The sequence below is a fragment of the Balaenoptera physalus genome (genome assembly GCF_965194825.1).
Source record: "Balaenoptera physalus genome assembly, chromosome: 3".
Classification (NCBI taxonomy): Eukaryota; Metazoa; Chordata; class Mammalia; order Artiodactyla; family Balaenopteridae; genus Balaenoptera; species Balaenoptera physalus.
In genome coordinates, this window is record NC_138890.1 from 34,622,656 (window position 1) to 34,642,937 (window position 20,282).

The window sequence follows — 20,282 nt, forward strand, 5'->3', positions numbered from 1 at the left end:
CTTTCCTGGTGGCACAGTGGTTAAAAATCCACCTGCCAATGCAGGACACAGGTTCGATCCCTGGTCCTGGAAGATCCCACATGCTGTGGAGCAACTAAGCCCGTGCGCCACAACTACTGAGCCTGCGCTCTAGAGCCTGAGAGCCACAACTACTGAGCCCATGCACCACAACTACTGAAGCCCACGCGCCCTAGAGCCCACGTGCCGCAACTACTGAGCCCACGTACTGCAACTACTGAAACCTGCGTGCCTAAAGCCCGTGCCCCACAACAAGAGAAGCCACCGCAATGAGAAGCCCGCGCACTGCAACGAAGAGTAGCCCCCGCTCACCGCAACTAGAGAAAGCCCACATGCAGCAACGAAGACCCAACGCAGCCAAAAAAATAAATAAATAAAATTTTTTTTTAAAAGATCAGACTTGTATGATTCCAACTATATGACATTCTGGAAAAGGCAAAAACCATGGAGAGAGTGAAGAAAATCAGTGGTTGCCCAGGGTTGGAGGGAGGAAGGAATGAAAGACAGAGCACAGAGGATTTTTAGAGCAGTGAAACTACTCTGTGTGGTACTGTAATGATGAATACATGTCATTATACATTTGTCTAAACCCATAGGATATAAAACACCAAGAGTCAACCCTAAATAAACCATGGTCTTTGGGTGATTATGTATGTTCATCAATTGTAACGAGTGCACCTCTCTGGAGGAAGACGTTGATAACAGAAGAAGCTGTAAATGTGTGGGTTCAGGGGGTTTATGGGAACTCTCTGAACCGTCCCTTCAATTTTGCTGTGAATCTAAAACTTCTCAGAAAAATTTTTAAAGGAGCTCTTTATATTATTCTTACAAGTATTCTGAAAACTTATAATTTCATCAAAATAAAAAGTTACCCACCTCATGCCCCCCCCCCAAAAAAAGATGTATATGAAATTGATGGAAGGGGTCAGGAGATAGAAGGTGTTGTGGAATAAAAGGACTGAGAATTCTGAGATGTGCTTTCAACCTTTTAGAGTTGTTTTAATGCCTCTTCCCTCTTTCTGGAAATAACCATATCCAAAGTCTGCTCGTTTATAACCCCACATAAGAGAAAATTTTCAGATAGCAAAAAAAAAAAAAAAAAAATTGCCCGATACCCATTGTAAATACCCAAGTCTCAGAAAATAGACATTTTGGTTCTAATTTGGTAGAACATCCAAGTGTGCAGAAAGTAACATCAAAAAAGGGGGAGCAATAGCCTAAAAAGCCAACAGCAGGGAAGTGATTAAATACATGGTGTTACATTTGCAACCTGAAATAGTATGACATAGATATATTAAAAGATTGCTTATTGTCATGGTTAAATGTCTGCGATAGCACATTGAGCAAAATAAGGTACAGAGGAATCCATGCAAAGAGGTGTGTAGATGGGGGAGTAGCCCTCTTGTATTGTATGTGGCATAGTAGTTTCTAAGAACCTAGCATAATAAGATCTATCTCTTAATGAATGCAAAGTATTTGCATATGGCAAATACTCCATAAATACTGTTAAAACAAAAACCAGATGAAAACAAGCCAAAATGTTAGCAATGATGACTTCTGTGTGGTAAGAATGTGAGCCATCTTTCTTATAGGTGTGGTTTGCTTTTTTTTTTTTTTTTTTTCCTGTTTTTGATAATGAACATCCACGATCTTTTTTTTTTTAATCAGGAAAAATATAAATTGTCTTCTCCTGGCCACACTACTTCCACCTGGAAGTTAAAGGACCCAAAACTGACCAGACATAATGTTCAATTGTAGGCATCCAGAGAGAGAGTCCTGCAATTGAAAAAACAGACCTGGGTTCACTGACAGCAAGAGCATTTATGTCCAAAGAAGGCACAATTGTTCCCTTATGAAGGCTGAGAGCTTGACATATATAAGCTCTACTGTATACTATACCATACAGTATAGTATAGTATACAATACTATACTATACTGTATGCTATGCTGTATACTATTATATACAGTAGAGTGAGACAGGTTAAAAAAAAATTGTGTGCACTTGCCCAAGTTTCTCAGAAAGCATAAGGAACACTGAATAAATCCTTGACAAAAGTGATCATTAGATATGCATTAAATCCAGAGTTCCGAAGTATGTGTTTAGCTTCGCTGTGGATTAACACTAAAGGTAAAGGAAAAGGAGGCTTGGTTATTAATAAATATATTTCTTACTTAACCTGCTGAAGGACGCTTTGGGAGGGTAAAGCATCACACTACCCTGTGGACATTCTCCAAGCTTGAGTGTGGGCACCCTCATGTATCTAGATTGAAAAGTATCAACAAGCTCCTAAAAGGAACCCCGTGGATAGTCAGGTCTGAGGCTCTGTCACCAATTCTGAAAGGTCTCATTCCCCTCCCTACCCACTGCAACAATAGAACTTACAAGGGTTTTCACACTTGAGAAGACCTCTTCCAGAAGGATCCCAAACAAAGTTCCTCAAAATTGATCCATCTGTTATGAACTGAATTGTGTCCCCCGATGTTCATATGTTGAAGCCCTGACCCATGATATGACTATTTAAGAAGATAATTAAGGTTAAATGAGGTCATGGGGTAGGGCCCTAATCTAATAGAACTGGTGTCCTTCAAAGAAGAGGAAGAGATACCAGAGCGCAATCTCTGTGCACACACAGAGAAAAGGTCATGTAAGCACACAGCAAGAAGGCACCCACTGTCTGCCAGCCAGGAAGAGATCTCACCAGAAACCCATCCTGACAGCACCTTGATGTGGAAAGCCCAGCCTCCAGAACTGTGAGAAAATCAATGCCTGTTTAAGCCACCCAATTTGTGATAACTTATTATGGTGGCCTTAAGTCAACTAACTCATCACCCTTTCTTTTTAACACAAAAATTTAACCATGCCACATTGAAGAATCTAAGGAAACATTTTACAATGGTCAGACTGACTGAGGTTTGAACTTCCACTTCCTAATTCCCTTTTCATAAAGATCAGTCTAAAGGGGTATTTTCCTCTAATATGGATCTACTCATAATGCTTGATGGTTCACTTTATTCTGACTTGACTGTCTGAAGAACTGGATATATAAGAATCAAAATAACTTCCTCTGATTACCAAATAAATGCGTAATGAAAATATGCAAAAGCCATCTGGGGCTACACAAGCCAATCCTAGATATCATGATTGTTCCCTTTAAGCCTGCTTTGGTTTGAATTGTAGAAAACTGATGGGAAAATTCTTTGAGTTTTTCAGCTATGATGCTGAGAAGTACAGAAGGGATCATGGAGATTTTATCTTTGACACTAACAGAAAAGAACTTCTATAGGAAAGCAAACTGCTTTTATGCTTCAGTGCTCTCAAAAATGACCAGAAAGTCACTCTAAAATTTACTTCTGAAAAGGTGTCAGATTTGTACTTACCTCACGGGAGCCAGATTTTGGTTAATTAGAAGCTCATCTGTGAACAGACATCTGAAAGTTCAATGAAGAACCATTAACAACTTTTTGGACAGGTTTCTCTTCATCTGTTGTCTCACAGAACAGTCAGTATTGGGATCTGTCCCTTTTTCTTAAAAGTCCAGTTTTTGCCAAAACATACGTTCCATGAGCTGGTGCCTTCTGGAGGGCAGGCTTTTGTTGGCCTCTTTTATTGATTTTCTTGACCCCAGAAATTCGCAGTAAATAGCATTCTGTTCAACTTGAAAAGAGAAACTAGACTCCCAACACTGTCCATACCAATCTAAACCTTTCATTGATTAAAAAGAAAAAAAAAAAAAAGGAAAGGCAACAACAAATGAAAAACCACAAAAACAATAGGCAGCAAGCCAAAGGCAAGACCATTATAAATAAAATGATCTGCTTTAGAAAAGAGGCCCAGTGTTCTCCATCTAATTTAAAAATTATAATGCATTGAGCTAAAAATCAGAGAGTCTCTTTTTATGGTAGATAAAAGGGGGAAGCAGGAAGACCATCAGTGACTGAGCAAGAATCGTGGTTATGCTGGGGGAAGAGGTCCATGATACCCCTCCTTGACCTACCATAACCTCATCCTGCTACCCTGACTTTGCTGATAATAGTGTTTGTAATATAACAGATGACCTTCCAGTTAAGAGTAATAAATCCAGACCTATTTAAGTGATTCTTCTCACTACCTGGTATTAAATTATACATTTATTTTCCCTTGTATATTGCCCTTGAGCACCACCAGAATCAAACCCATAAAGTCACCTCTATTTCCTCAATATTTGATGAATAAAGGAATTAATGAATGAAACATAGGGGTTGAGATTGTTGCATTTGCTTGCAGCAAGCCCCTGAAGATGAAATGAGAGCTCAAGAGATCTGGAGGAAGGGAAATGGAACTACTATATTCAGAACATTATCCCTCGATCATTAGGCAAAAGCTAGGAAAAGTCATTTGATATAAAATAGAGAAATCTTGTTGGGAATGATCAAATGATACTACTATCATCAATGACTACATATATAAACCATAATATCATCAATGACTATCGTCAATGACTACATATATAAACCATAATATCAATACAATGGGAAGGTATACAGCCATTTAAAAAATCAGATCACAGAATATATTTCAAGGGGGAAAAACAGTGACTGCATGTATATTAGGTGGAAATGGCAGGTAGCAAATGCATAAGGTAGCTCCTTTTATTTAATAATCTGAAATCCCATACCACTAAATACTCAGTAATCATCATTAGATTAATTCAGTGTGATTAGATTTCCTTGCACTTATTGCTGCTTTTAGGAGGTGTCTGTATTGGATATGTATTCATTCATAATTAGAAACTGCTCCATGGAGTTCAAGAAGACAGACTTTCCTTCAGCCTGAAGCTCACAATTGGATCACAGGACTACATTTACTGCCCTCATAGTCGTATCATCTACCCTTTGGAGACAGTATGGGTGAATGAAAGCAATTCTCTTTTTAGAAATAGGACTCTTTAAGAAAACAAACAAAAATATATCTACCTCTTAACCTAGTCTGTCAAGCTCCCTGGACCCAACCAACAGCAACATGACTCTTCTGACTATCCTCAGCCCCTGATCCTTTTCTCTCCCTTTGGATACCTTTTGTTATGTATGGTTTAGAGTCTTGCCTCCCATTTGTCCATCGCAGATCTCTGTGCTTCTTGCAGGTGCAAAGGGAAGGCCCCTATCACAGGGAGGACCAAGAGCCTGCTAGGACCTTATATCCACCCGGAAACTGTCTCAAACTGAAACTCCTTACAGCTGCAGGTTTACTAATACCTGACACATAGAGCTGTCGCAAGGACAAGTGGTAATCCCGAAGTTAGACGCATGGGGTGGGGCGGGGGAGAAGTTCCTGGAGGGTGTCCTCTCAAAGTAAACAAACACCAGATTCACCTGAGGAGCTGGTGAAATGAGACGTTTCCATGACCTCGCTCCCAAGATTCCTTTTCAGTAGGTCATTTTTAATGTGTACATTGAATAGGTTTCTAAGGCAATTCCGCTGCAGACAGTCCACAGATGACACTCAGAAACAGTGCTTCCAAACTTTATCTAATGACACAGGGTAGACAGTGAGGCCAACAGAAGTGCCTCAACATTTTATCCCAACTCTGGTTGAACTGAAGTCAAAAGGTTTGCCTCAGGGCTTCCCTAGTGGCGCAGTGGTTGAGAGTCTGCCTGCCAATGCAGGGGACACGGGTTCGAGCCCTGGTCTGGGAAGATCCCACATGCCGCGGAGCAACTAGGCCCGCGAGCCACAACTACTGAGTCTGCGCGCCTGGAGCCTGTGCTCCACAACAAGAGAGGCCGCGACAGTGAGAGGCCCGCGCACCACGATGAAGAGTGGTCCCCACTTGCCGCAACTAGAGAAAGCCCTCGCACAGAAACGAAGACCCAACACAGCCAAAAATAAATAAATAAATAAATAAAATTTAAAAAAAAGAAAAAAGGTTTGCCTCTAGCTAGCTGTAAAACAAACAAAAAAAAAGCTGAAGTAATAAAGTAGACTTTCTGAGCATCTGACATTTAAATCTCAATTTCTCCTTTTAGGAATGTGACAGCGTTCTCACCTGGGAACTTTAGGCAATGCTGTTTTGCATTTATAGTTTATTTCTCTCGGTAATTATTCACAAAATGTTTTACAGGGTGTATTTGGTCTCCCCAGCTTGACTATAAACTCCTGGTGTAGTTGGAAGGCTTTAAAAAAATTTTTGTAATGACATGGAAAGAGAGAAAATGTGCTTAGTTCAGCGCCGTTGACAAAAGTGCATCCAAGGTCACTAGGTGTATATTTTATGCTGCCTCATTCAGCTCTAAATCTGGAGTATGATTCCTTTTAAATTGGAGACCAGGAGTAGGAATATCAGGTGGAGAATATTATCACTTAAAATTTTAAAAAAGCTTTTACTTCATAATCAGGGCAAGTTTCGCTTTAATGCAATGGTCCTCAAAATGCGGTCCACAACCAGCCAAATTAAAGTGACCTTATGGAAAATGCACGTTCTCAGGCTCCTCCCAGACCCACTGAATCAGAAACTCTGGCAGTGCACCCAGACATATGAGTTTTAACAAGTTCTCCAGGGATTGCTTCTGTCTTAGTCAGCTAAGGCTGCTATAACAAAGTACCACAGACTGGTGGGGGTGGGAGGGGGGAAATTAAACAAGAAACATTTAGTGCTCACAGTTCTGGGGGCTGGGAAGTCCAAGATCAAGGTGCCGGCAGATTCGGTCCTTGGTGAGGGCTCTCTTCCTGGTTTGTAAATGGCCGCCTTCTTGATGTATACTCACGTGGCCTTTCCTAGATGCTCTCTCTCTCTCTCATAGGGTCATTAAATCCCATTGTGGGACTTCCTTGGCGGTCCAGTGGTTAAGAGCCCGTGCTTCCACTGCGGGGGGCACGGGTTCGATCCCTGGTCGGGGAAGTTCCGCATGCCGCGAGGTGCGGCAAAAAAAAAAAAAAAAAAATCCTGTTATGGAAGTCCCCACCCTCAAGACATAGTTTAAATCTAATTACCTCCCAAAGGCCTTACCTCCAAACACCATCACGCTGGAGGTTAAGGTTTCAACATGTGAATTTGAGGACAACATTCCCTCGGTAACACGTTCAAATGCACACTTAAATCTAAGACTGGGGGTAGAAGGGATGGAGGAAATCTGTCTTATTATGCATATTAAAAACAAACAAATGAAAAACACTTGAAGGCAATAAAATAGTAAAGCTAGCATGTAATCAAAGTGTACAATGTGCTTGCTAGAAAACATTATTCATAAAATAAATGTGCATGAAAAGAGATCCCCCCACATACATGTATAAAATAAATGCACAGAAACAAATGAAAATGTTTCTGTTGCATTTTACAAAGTGCCTTGTCTCACTTGATCTCAGTGGAGTCTCCTAACTTCCCTGAGATGAAAATTAAGTCCTATTACTTTTCTATTTTACAGGTCATAACACGAAGTTCAGAGATGACCTGGGGCAAGTCACATTGGTACCCAAGCTGCCCAAATTCTGTATTCGCTTCCCTCCACCAAAAAGCATTTCCTTCTTTTATTGTAACAAATGAATTCCCCTGTTCCTTCACCCTGTTTCACAAGGATTGGGGTAAATGTTATCTTCCAGAGCTCCTAGCTAGTTTGTTTGTTGTCTGCAGACCTTTTTTTCATTCACAAATTAACAGCTTGTCCTCATATTAACCAGATGGATGGCTGCACCTGGTTAATTGGAGTTGTAAGATGGATAAGTGGATTAAAGAGCACAGCAGCTGGAATGCTCACTGCTGGCCGGACATCATTAAGAAAGGAGGAGTGAGCAAGTCCTACTGGGGCTTCAGTGAGGGAAAGGCTCAGTGGACTGATTTCCTGGAACTGCTTCAATTGCTAAATTATGAGAAGCGCTTGCTGCTGCATCGGGGGAACGTTGCAATTCTGCTGCTGAGAGAGCACAAATTCTGCTCTCTCCCTAAGATGTTCAGCATTTAAATCAATGTTTCTCAGAGTGTGTCTACTGACCACCTGTCTCAGAATCATCTGGATGTTTATTAAAAATGCAGATTTCTGGACCTCATCCAAGACCCACTAATTTAGGGGGCGGGGGTTGATGGTGGGGACTAGGAATCTGTATTGTTAACCATCTCCCTCTAAAATTGTGAACCACTGACTTATTGTTATCCTCAAATATGCAGAATTTCTAGAATCACCTAAAAAAGACTGCACAACCCACACTTTGGGAACAGTAACTCTGGTAGAGCCCTTGGCTACCAAAACCTCCAGCAACTGAATCTCCAAAACCCCAAAAGTCCTTGAGAAAGCAAAGAATCTATTGCCAGAATCCAAGTAGGTTTTGTCTCAGAAGCCTCCTGAGACACTTGTTAGAAATTCTCCACCTCAGCCCAGAAGTGGTGAATCAGAAACTCTGGGGATGGGGTACCCTCAGGATGAGTCTGAGGCATGCTGAAATTTGAGGACCACTGCTCTAGACCCATTCCGCTCAACTTTCAGTGCACATATGAATTCCCTGGAGATCTTGTTAAAATGCAAATTGTTTCAGTAGGTATGGGAGCTAAAAATCTCCCAAGTGACGTTGATGCTGCTGGTTCATAGACCACACTTTGAGGAACAAAACTCTAGGTTACTTTTTATCTAATGGTATGAGATAAAATTCATATGTTAAAAAAAAAAAAAAAAAAAAAAAAAGCGTGTTCCCAGGCTTAGGCTGAAATGATTACGAAATCAGCACACTCCAAGCACAGAAAGTGAAGCTGCTAAAATACCATCAGTTGGATTTGAGCTCTGAATACGAGGGATGCATTTGTACTGACTGGCCCACAGGCCATCCTCCAAAACCGTGATAACTAAGATCACAATTTTTTTTTTTTGGTATTTTGGCTACGCTGTGCAGCATGCAGGATGGTTCCCCGACCAGGGATCGAATGCAGGCCTCTGCAGTGAAAGCACCAAATCCTAACCACTAGACCACCAGGGAACTCCCGTAAGATCACAGATTTTTACGTGGGTAGGAAAGGAAGCCAAAAATGGCTTCGCAAGGATCAAACTCTGACCCAATTTACAAACACTGTCACCAGTCAGCTAATAGGCTCTGATAAATTATACTAACTCTCTCTAGACCGGACTCTGTTGTATAGACAGCTCTGGTCAGGGACTTGGGGACTCCTAGTTCTGACTCATGTCACTTCACTGGGCCTTGATTTCCTCACATATTGAGTGATAGGTTTGGGGCCTTTGCCTACCCTTAAAAGTCTGTAGTTCTATGACCCATTCAGTCCAATTGTTATACTTGCTATATTGCCTCTGGAGCTGAAGATTGCCACTGCCTACCCTTTGCACTTGAGTTCAGCGAAAGCACAGTTTTGTTCCTCTGAGTCAGCCTCTATTGCTGGTCCCGGGATCACAAACTTCTGCAACATGCGTATGATCTCAGACCCTATGTGCTTCTTGCGCTTGTACTTTTCACCTTTACCTTGGTATGTTTTCAATGATTCAGCCTTGATGTTCCATCACACTAAAATTCATAATTTGGAATATTATCACATAGAAGACTAGTTTGCCTGGCTGTCAAGGGTTTACTAAGTAGCCCACGTCTGCTGTGATGAGGTATGTATAAATTAGAGTGTGAGGATTTGCTTCTAATAGAGACCTACCAGAATAATTTGTGCAATAAAGACTTTGAATAGCTAGTAGGTTTATAGAATTTCTCTAGTGTAATTAGGAGAGGCATTGTTGTGTAATGAAGAAAATTAATTAGAACTAAGTGTTCAGGGAATGTCTGGTTAGATAACCAAAGGCATATTTGCAGCCTAATTGTTTTTTGGCAGCTGGAGGTATTTTATACCCTTTCAGAGTGTTTAGTTAATGGATATTTTAACATGCCCCACTGTTTGCTTTTCCTTAAATTTAAACTACTCCCATATATATATTAAAAAAAAAAACCAGTTCATCAAAGGTTTGAACCAACTATCTATCCCATTGGAAAAATGCCTCAAGTTATCTGATTTATTTGATCATACTGTCTGCCAAATGTTCATTGTTTTCAGAGGAAGTCCATACTGAGAATAATTTGCATGCCCTCCTGCACCATGTGTATAGAGTTCTACTGTATGCTTATAAAGCACAAACACCAAAACATTTTCTAATATTTTTCCAATATTTCTTCTAATCTGCACCCAAGTTGCAAGTATTCTGTCTCAAGTCTTCTCTGGAACAAGGTGGAGTTTTGAAAATACAGTATGTTTTAAAATAAGATGGGTGTTTCCCTGGTGGTGCAGTGGTTAAGAATCTGCCTGTCAATGCAGGGGACACGGGATCGAGCCCTGGTCCAGGAAGATCCCACATGCTGTGAAGCAACTAAGCCTGTGAGCCACAACTACTGAGCCTTCACTCTAGAGCCTGTGAGCCACAACTACAGAGTCCGCATGCTGCTGCTACTGAAGCCTGCACACCTAGAGCCTGTGCTCCGCAACAAGAGAAGCCACCGCAATGAGAAGCCCGAGCACTGCAACAAAGAGTATCCCCTGTTCACCGCAACTAGAGAAAGCCCGCGCGCAGCAACAAAGACCCAACGCAGCCAAAAATTTAAAATTAAAAAAAAAAAAAAAGATGGATCAGTTATCCAGTTGGTTGATTATTTTTCTAATATGCATAAAAATTTGAAGTCAAACAGACATAGGTTCAAATCCTGGCTCTGTCACTTGCTATGAGAGCTTTAGAAAATTATTTAAACTACCTAAGGCTTAGTTTCATGATCTGTAAATGAAGATAATAAGCCTGGCATTATAGGGTTGAAGTGAAAATTAGACAAAATAAGTATATTTTATTAAATTAGGACATTTATGGTTTCAGATGAGAGAAACCTGACATAAAATAACTTAAAATAATAAGAGGGAAATAACATTTATTTAGAATAATTTTATATTTCCAAAAGAATTACAAAAATATGTTTCCCTTGAGCCAGCTTCCCCAAATATAAACAAGTTCACTGCCATAAAATTATTAAAACCAGAAAATTAACATCGACAAAAATACCTTAATCCACAAACCTGATTCAAATTTTGGCAATCATCTCTTTTCTGGTTCAGGATCCCACATTGTATTTAGGCTTCATATCTCCTTGGTCTCCACCGCCTGGGAAAATGCCTCAACTTTCTTTATTCTCTTGACCTTGACAAGTTTGAAGAGTATTAGCCAGTTATGTTACAGAAGTCTCTCAATTTGAGTTTGTCTGATATTGTCTCATGATTTGGATTGAGGTTATTCATTTTTAGTAAGAATACCACAGAAGTGATGTTGTACTCTTCTCAGCGCATCAAGAGCCAGATGTCAATATGTCCCATTGCTATGATGTTAACTTTGATCACCTGGTCCAGGTGGTGTCTGCAAGGTTTCTTCACTGTAGGGTTACTAAGTTTTCCTTTGTAAGTAACTATTTTGTGAGATGATACCTTGTGACTGTACAAATATGCTTTTTCTCATCATAGTTGTGTCCACTCATAGCATCCATCAACGATCATTTCCTGCAACAATTATTACCACGGTGTTTGGCAAATGGTTTCTATTTCCACCATGCATTCTGCATTTATTAATTGGAATTTTACTGTAAGGAAGAGTTGTCCCATCTCCCTGACTTATTTATTCAGTTATTTATTTACTGATGTATGGACTCACAAATATTTTATTCTATAGAATATAATCCATTACTACCTTTATTTTAATTTTATTTTATTGGTAAAATTGCCTTAGATTTGGGGCTTCCCTGGTGGCGCAGTGGTTGAGAATCTGCCTGCCAATGCAGGGGACACGGGTTCAAGCCCTGGTCTGGGAAGATCCCACATGCCGCGGAGCAACTAGGCCCGTGAGCCACAATTACTGAGCCTGTGCGTCTGGAGCCTGTGCTCCACAACGAGAGGCCGCGATAATGAGAGGCCCGCGCACCGTGATGAAGAGTGGCCCCCACTTGCCACAACTAGAGAAAGTCCTCGCACAGAAACGAAGACCCAGCACAGCCTTAAATAAATAAATAAATAAATAAAAATTAAACTTAAAAAAAAAAATTGCCTTAGATTTGGTCACTGGGCGATCCTTCAAGTTGGGTTCCTGTGTCTTTTTAACTTGCCTCTGTTATTCTTCGGGCCCTTCCTCAGTTTCTGGCACCTATGCCCATCTCATAATTCTAGCCCTGGAATGAGCCACTTCTCCAAGAAAACTTACATCGTTGGGAAGTTCAAGGCAATGAAGCTGGCTTTAAGCACAGCTGAATCAAAGGGTTCAACGGATGTCACTAGGAATTCAAACCTTTCTCTCAAACTTTTGGTTCTGCTTTTCTCAGTTTCATTCTTAGGCAAATGCTTACACATGGTGGCTAAGATAGCTGCTGATGCTTATTTTCCTAAGAAAAAAGAGAAAACTCCTGATAGTCACAGCGAAAATCCCATGGAGAGGTCATATTAGCACAGCTTGGGTGATATGCCCATCTCTGATCCAACCTCTTTGGCCAGGGAAACGGGGTCCTCTGCCCAGGTATGTATCATATGGCCACAGGCAGGGAGGAGGGGAGTTCAGTCCCATGAGACCACATGGAATGGCTCTTCCTCAAGAAAAGTGGGCTTCAATAAGATGTGGATGGGCTCCCACCATACACAACATCTACAAGGCTCTTTGCTTAGTGAAGCACATAGTGAATATTACACAGTGACTTTTCCATCAACTCACTCTTCTGCCTCACTTCATCACTTCCATCTGAAAGCAGGCAAATCTGAGATGAGATAAAATTCACATGAATCAAGTTGGTTACTTGTTGGCACTGCTGGCCAAAGGTTTTTTTTTAAGTAAAAAGATGAGTATAATGTTCCAATATAGGAGGTCTCAACCTCCTATCTACAACAAAAGGCCACCTGGAATGGCTTGAGGACTACTATTCTGGTTAACATTGTGGATGGTGTGCACGTATATGCTTGCATGTGTGTGTATAACATTCAGATTCACAGTTTTCAAAGATTTAGAGGTAGTGTGGCAGAACAGAAATAATAGGGCTTTAGATACAAGCAGATCTCAGTTCCAGTCCTGCCCCTTGCTGTGCCTTGGGTGAGTTACTTAGTCTCCCTGAGCTTGTTTCATCTGTAAAATAGAATAATTCGTACCTCACATGATGTGAGGAATCAATGACATAATGCATGTAGAGCACCTAGCACAAGAGTAAGTGCACGAGAAAAAGTTCAAATAAAATACAGGTAAAAATAAAGGAGATACATAGAAAAAATAAACTAGAATGGATGTCATCTTTCTTCAACAATAATACAGGCACCTCAGAATGTCCAAAACATCATTATAAGCATCAACTATTGTTGAATTAAAAATATGAATGTTACCAGTTAACAAAATCTGCAGTGTGTATTTCTCTTTTTATGTTGCCTGAAAACAAACAAGAAAACAATAACAACAGCAAAACCTAGAGTGAGGGAAAGTAAACAACAGAGTGAGAAGGCAACCTACAGAATGGTAGAAAATATTTGTAAACCACGTATCACATAAAGAGTTAATTTCCAAAATATATAAGGAGCTCATAGAACTTATCAAAAAACGAATAACCCAATGTTAATATTGGCTAAAGACTTGAATAGACATTTCTCCAAAGAAGCCATACAAACGGCTAACAGGTATATGAAAAAATGCTCAATGTCATTAATCATCAGGGAAATGTAAATGAAAACCACATGAGATCATCTCACACCTGTTAGGATGGCCATTATCAGAAAAACAAAAGATAAGTGTTGGCAAGGATGTGGAGAAATTAAAACACTGTTGGTGGGAATGTAGTAATGGTGCAGCCACTATGGAAAACTGTGGAGATTCCTCAAAAAATTAAAAATAAAACTACCATGCAATCCAGCAATTCCACTTCCAAGTATTTATCCGAAATAATTGAAATGAGGATCTCAAAGAGATATCTGTACTCTCATGTTCACTGCAGCATTATTCACAATAGCCAAGACATAGAAACAACCTAAATATTCATCAACAGATAATGGATAAAGAAAATGTGGTATATCATACAATGGAATATTATTCGGTCTTTAAAAAGAAGGAAATCCTGCAATATGACATAGAAGAATCTTAAGGATATTATGCTAAATCAAATAAGCCAGTCACAGAAGGACAAATACTGCATGATTCCACTTAAATGAGGTACCTAAAATAGTCGAGCTCATAGAAGCAGAGAGTAGAATGGTGCTTGCCAGGGGCTAAGGGGAGGGGGAAATGGGGAATTGCTAATCAATGAGCATAAAGTCTCAGTTATGCAAAATAAGTTCTAGAGATCTGCTGTACAACATTGTCCCCATAATTAACAATATTCTACTGTACAATTAAATATTTATTAAGAAGGTAAATCCCATACTAAGTGTTCTTACCAAAAACAAAACAAACAAACCAACAAACAAAACCTAAGAGTGAAGAAGCCAAAGCCACAGTTCCAAATGTAGGTAGAGGGACTTCCCTGGTGGTCCAGCGGCTAAGACTCCACACTCCCAACGCGGGAGGCCCGGGTTTGATCCCTGGTCAGGGAACTAGATCCCACATGCGCGGCGATGAAAATCCCACATGCCGCAGCTAAGACCCGATGCAGCCAAATAAATAAATAAATAAATAAATATTAAAAAAAAAAATGTGGGTAGAGCAATGGGGCAGGGGTTACATCTGTGTTATTGAGGGCTATGACACATGAGGGTTCCACTTTGTTAAACGTGGCTCCAACAGTCTCTCCATACTCAAAACCCCTTTAATACTTTCCTGGCATTTGTTTGTTAATGTTGATATGACGGTGATTTAACGAGGCGGCTCTTTTAACGTACAAGACGGAATATAAATCCAAATAAACGTCATCCCCTTCAAAACAGTTTCAGAGAAAAGATATATACTTGTTTCAGTGATGTTCCAAACTTCTGTGTCTAAAATTTTTCCCAAGACCAGATATTCAAAAATCAATTAAAATTTATTTATATACGAGACTAAAGACAGTGATCAAGTTTAATGAATCTGTTTGGCATTGAAACAATAAGGTAATAATAGAAAATAACTGGCTTCCATATAATGGGATCCTATGAAGCTATTAAAAATAATGGAGCAGATATATATGCACAGCTATGAAATGACTTATAAGACATATTATCCAGTGGAAAAAAACAAGGACCATAACAGTACATATGGCATGCTTTTAACTGTTACTTTTTAAAAGAAGTATGTGTATAGATATATGCTCAATCTATACACAGGCTATCTCTGGGAGGATATCTAAATAATTGGTAGTTTGCAAGTAGCTGTTGTTCCAAAAATATTAAAATGTTTATGTAGCATTTTTACATGTTTGATTCTTAGCTCTTATTAGATTTCAAGATCCCTCAGGGCAGGGATCATGCTCTGTTCCTCTTTATATTCCCACGTGCACAGGAAATCACACTGAGTAGATACTCAATAAAAGGCTGTGGATTAACATGCTCAGAGTTACATACGGTAAAGCTAAGTAAAGATGGGGCGTAGAGACAAAGATTCATCAAAATGAAGATGAAAGTAATGTGAGGGCTTATTTGAGGAGATATTCAAATACAATACAATGAACTTTTCATATTCTTCTTATCTCATATAAATGTGTGACTAAAACTTGGCAAAAGCCTGTGCATTCTACTGGCTATTGTGATAAGTGTAACAAAAAAGATAACTTTCCATTTCATCCCCAGAAAGTGGATAATTCATCATGTTTATCCTGCAACCCAGTCTTCCACACAGACACCTGCAGTTATATTTACCATCATAAAATTAATAGCCCGTGTGGTTCCCAGAACTTGGAAAGGGAACTTCCCACCACGTAGTGTGTAGTGTAACTACATAGTGTGTAGTTAGAAACAGCTGGTCCCATGGCCAGGGAATATGCTGACTTCTGCCAAAGCATTTTCCATGGGTCATTGCCATTCTTGGAGCACCAAACCAGCCCACCAGCTCTTCATGATATGATACAAACCCACAAGCAGGTGGTTGCCACTCCACTTCATTTCCTCCTTCAAAACATTTCCTGAAGACATAGCAATGAGCACATGGTAAGTGAAATATAAAATTTCCAGATCAAGAACAAGTACATCTAAGACTATGTGACTTGGTACAACTTCAAAGGAGATATAGTCCTTGCCTAAATGGATTGAAGTGTTGAAAAGTCTGCCAATCTGAAAAGTCACAATGCTTGATGTTACCACAAGAGAGAGGCAACATGGTAAACCACTTTCCCCATCAACATCAGAAATCAGCTGATTTCATTTGCAAATTATATCATTAAGGAGAGAACATTAAGGAAAGGAAAGGGTTAGCTAACACTTTAAATTTTCTCAAGGACCTACTATAGCCATGAATGTTTATGGGGGTTATCTCCGTTTTCTTCACACAAATATCCCTATTCTACTGCTGAGGAAACTAAAGCTCAGAGAAGTTAGTTAACTTGCCCTAGATCAAACAGCCATTGAAATGTCAGAATCTACATTTAGGATCTGACTTAAAGCAACAATTAGTTCTCCCAGTTCTGACAGCCAGTGAAAAGCAGAGGTGAACAGCAGGGGCTCTGGGGCCAGATCACCTGGGCATGAATCCTGACCCCATCACTTGCCAGCTGTGAGACTTAAACAACATGCTTAGCATTTTTCATCACTGTCTCTCTTACCTCCATTTGCAAAATCAGCACAAGAATAGTAACTACCCAAGAGGGTTATTTTGAGGATAAGATTATTACAAATAAAGCACTTAGAAATGTACTTAGTAAGCAATATTATTATTATGTTGGCTGCTGACTCTGGAGAGAATCAGGACAAACATACTTTGATGAGAAGTAGAAAGGAGTATGATAAAGCTGTAAATCAGAGGAAGGTAGATCAAGGCAAGAGAAATAATGCAGAGGTCTCAGTTTCGACCTGCGATGGTATCTGAGGATGGGAGCGGGAAACAGCCCACCAAGAGAGAACGTGGATGAATGCCAATGGACAGAACATTAACGAAGACAAACTTAGAAATCAGAGTTGTTCTGTGGATGGGAATACCCTGCAGTTTGTTTTTCACTGGCTTTGCTGTTGTTATTGTTCCCTATTCTTTAAACAGAAAAAACATCACTTTGTTGAACCATCTCAAAAGCAATTGTGTAAAAAGTAAAGTCTATACAATCTGAACTCCTATGAGAGGTTTAGTCTACCTTCCTCAGCTCAGGCAAAGGCTTCTGGGAACAAAGCACCAACTTTGATTCCTAAATGAGCATCAGTCCCTGTGGTTCAGTTGCTCAAAGCTTCCAGCAGCACAGAACCTAATAGTTCATGCTCCACAGCTGGGTTCTGAGCCTGGGGCTTCCAGTGACTTTTCAGAGAGCTTCATGATTGGTTTGCTTCCATGGGATTTGGATCAAGATGAAAAATGAGCCCAAGGTTATTTGGAAACAGTTCATATTTAAGAGACCTTCAAACACTTTCACAAATAAAAGCGGTCTATGAATATTGTATAATAACCCTCTAATAACTTCCCACTTGCTAATGTTTATCACAGGAGGAAAATTAGCAACGGGTACACCCATACTTCAAAAGTTAGGAAATGGGAGATAAAATCCAAGTAGTTTGGAAGAGTTGAAATCACTTTACTCAGAAGGGAATAGCAGTTCATAAGGGAAGGAAATTGCATTTGAATTTCCTAGCATTGTGATAATAAAAGTATTCTATCTAGATACTTATTTTTGACAGAGTATCCCCAGACTCCAGCATCTAACCCACCAATCCCTGTCCCCACCAACTCATTACGGGCCATCCATGGAGCCTGTATTGTTCTGGAGTCACAGGGATGGGGTTAAGCAGATTGAAGATCATCTGTCTACCTTTAATGCATAAAGTAGAAACCAAATGCAATAATCTCATGGACACTTAAATCAATGTCTTTTCAATCACCATCCATCACCATCCTTTTGTGGCACTGGTGCTAACCCTCACCCTTCATTCTGGAGCAGAGCTGCCCTTTAGGACCTGTTCCACATTAGTGAGTCAAATCGGCCATTTTTTCATTGCAGACCCGCTGGCTTAAAAAGCAGCGTTTACAAAGAAGCTTGTGATGCGGTGAAGAGCCAGGACAGAAATGTAATAAACAATGTTTTGAATTACATTTTGGACATTTAAAAATGCTCTGGGCTCAATTTCATAAGGCATTTGCATTTGTAATGAGAAAAAAAAAAAAAACCATCTCTGAGCTTCCAGTCTCAGGTTAACAGCCTCTTCTATGCTGTAAATTTTTTGTAGGAGCAATTACAAATTGTACACAGATTCATTATTTCTCGAGTACTTTATCAGGACATTTCCCCATACATCTAATTTATCCTGTCTGAAATGTAACTTGACATAAGGGATTTTCTTAATTGCTTTTGAAGCCCTTCCAAGATAATCAACTGCTTTTGGGAGGATGATAAAAGACAGTAGACAATATTGCCAGTCTGTCTACAGATCACACGCTGAAGCTTATGGGTAAGAGATAGCAAAGAAAGGCAACATTGGCCTCTTAAACGATCTAGTATCTCTATTTTAATTTGGTTTCCATTTAAATGGCAGTGTCTAAGAATAGCAAGAAGAAAATCTCCCATTTTTATCTGCCCCATTGCAATGGCTGTCACTTTGTGGGGGGCGGTAGATGCAGTCATTATTTAAAATGGACAAAAGTACAGTCTTTGTTATTCTGAAGAATCCTAACCAAAGATTAAATAAAGATTAAAGCAAAAATAAAATAACCAAATTTTGGGGGAGGAGAAGAAATGCTGTCAAAAGCTGGTTGTGTTTCTGCAACCCACCATTTAACAATTTAAGCAAATGGTGGAACACTTTTTTAGAACCTTTTTACCTTGAGTTTTCAAGCTGCCTATTCTAAATAATTCCATTTTTTAGTTACAGAACTGTTGTCTAATGTACATGGTAGGCAGGACTATGGTTGCCCACAGATGCCCATACCTTGACACCCAGAACCTTACATGGCAAAACAGACTTTGTAGATATGATTAAGACTGTTGACCTTGAGATGGGGAGATTATCCTGGATCATTGGGAGATACCCAATCTACTCAGGTGCGTCCTTAAAATTGGAGACCCTTTCCCGACTGTGGTCAGAGAGCGATGAGACGGAAGCGTTGGAGAGATTCAACGTTGAGGACTCGACCCACTGCTGCTGGCTTTGAAAATGGAAGGAGGGGGCCACAAGCCAAGGAATGTGGTGGCCTCTAGAAGTTGGGAACAGCCTTCAGTTTATAACTAGCAACAAAATGGGGACTTCATTCCCTCAGATGCAAGAAACTGAATTCTATCAACAACCCTAATGAGCAGGAAATTATTCTTCTCTAAAGCCTCTGCAAAGGAATACAGCCTGGAGACACTTTGATTTTAGCCCGTTGAGACCTGTGTCAGACTTCTGACCTACAGGACTGTGAGATAATACATTTGAGTTGTTTAAGCCACTATGTTGGTGATTATTTGTTAAAGGTGCCCAGAAAACCAATATGCTGTCTAAAGTATAATATCCTATTTTGGTACCCAGATCATCTTCGTAATGCCCAAATACAAGAGATTTAATAGGACTTGTCTTATCATTTAGCATTTAGTTAGTACCACCTGGTGCAATGGAAATTCAAATACTGCTTGCTAAAATCAAATTAAATTATATCTCACAAACGGAAAATATAAAGACTCTAGTGTCCTTTTAGGAAGCTGACATTATTAACTTAAGAACACTGACTGGGACATTGGGTAAAGGAAGAAAATTACTAGCTTTGTTTTAGATCAACAATGTTAATATGCCATGCTGACCCTTAATCATCTCCCAAGAATTGCTCTTGGCAGGAATTGGAAAACTGATTGTTTTCAATTTTAAAGCTTAGCCTTAGCAGTCTGTAGTAAGAAGTCCACAGGAGTTCAAGGAATATTTAGATCTTTTCAACTAAAAGATACTCCAAAATGATAGGAATCGTAACTAATAACAGAATCGCTTTTTCCAGGTAATGCAGGCAATATTAATAGCCAAAAATAAAATGGTTAGTTTGGTGCTTCACTTGTATTAAACGATGGATGACCTTATCCTAGGTATCATGTTCCAGTTGTAGTTAATTAACTTTCCCAAAGACACAACAGCAAAGCATAGCAATTCAAGTGAGGCAGGAGATCACAAAAACTGCTATGGAAGGCATCAAACTAAAGAAAACTGGGAGCGTTCAGCTCATAAAGCAGGTCAGGAGGAGATTCATGATCTAAGTCTATAAAT